Source organism: Leuciscus leuciscus (assembly GCF_965113295.1).
Source record: "Leuciscus leuciscus genome assembly, chromosome: 2".
NCBI classification, from domain to species: Eukaryota; Metazoa; Chordata; class Actinopteri; order Cypriniformes; family Leuciscidae; genus Leuciscus; species Leuciscus leuciscus.
In genome coordinates this window covers 5,375,536-5,376,866 of record NC_138726.1, presented here as the reverse complement: position 1 = coordinate 5,376,866, position 1,331 = coordinate 5,375,536, and positions in this window count along the sequence as shown.

Here is a 1,331-nt window from a genome sequence, read left to right as displayed (position 1 = left end):
TAGGGCTTGACTTGAGGATTTTTGCTTCATTTTGGCATCACTTGAACAGGTTTCAGTGTTTTGCTGTGGAAAAGAATAAGCAAACTTCCATGAGCAATGGAATGCTGTTATCAGGTAAGATTACTTGAGCACACACGGAGTGTTTCAGACCCACCTGCTCTACTGATAAACTGAGTTAATGCATGTTTGCTCTGTCAACTTTGTCAAGCTCATTTCCTTGAAATCCATATCAGGAATCTGATACTTTTAAAGTCAATTTTCTCCTGAAGGATGCACAAAAAGGGTTGTAAATTCAAGGCAAAATTATGCATTCAGGTTTTTAAGTTCAAGTCTTAATCGTCGTCCTAAGTAACACTTCTTTGTTGTGAAGCTGTTTGTTCACTGAATCCAGCCAATAATTTCATGAAGGCAATTGCAGATTTCTTTTGGTAACAAAAGAATGGTGATCAACCAACAAACAACAACAAAAGTTTAAATATATTCTATATTTACATCTCAATCATCTAAGTTTTCTTTTCCATTGTCATGTGCGCAATTGTACACGACAAAAAATGCTTTTCTTACTTAGTATTTTTGTCTTGTTTCCAGTCCAAATATCTACAAATTCTTGCATTTACTAAAGTAGTAAAAGGCCATAAGATATTATGTCTTGTTTTCTGGGGAAATAAATCAAAATTAAGTGTTGCTTAAAAAAAGTAAGAAAAATTATCTTGTTTCTGTTTGAATTAAGGTTATTTTTCTTACCTCATCGGCAGATCATTTTGCTTTTTTTAAGCAACAACTCACTTAATTTTGATTTATTTCCCCAGAAAACAAGACATAATATCTTATGGCATTTTACTTTTCTGGCAAATGCATCTTGATTTAATTATTTTTAAGATATTTGGACTGGAAAAAAGAAAAAAATACTATAAGTAAGAAAATCTTTTTTTGCAGTGTATTTTTCCATACAATATGAGAATATTTGAGAAACAGAAACAGAGCATTATTTGATAGCAGACAATCTGTTGGGCCAGCTGTTTCCAAGCGTTCAGAAATATACTCCCAAACACATCTGTTTGCAGCTGTGACTGATCGTCAGGAGAAAAAGAAACACTGTATTCGATCACCAGATAAATAATTAACAAATCCTTCTGAATGCATTGATGCACTTGTATTCACTGAAGGCGTCTGACACATCTCGATCCCTGTCAGGATTTATGAAAAAAGATCAATGCCTAACCAAGAGAATTCAATACTTATTAATATGTAAAGATTTCAGTATAACAGACTGGGAACATACTTTTTTTCTCATTTCATTCTTCTATGAAGAGCTACAATAAATGCCATAG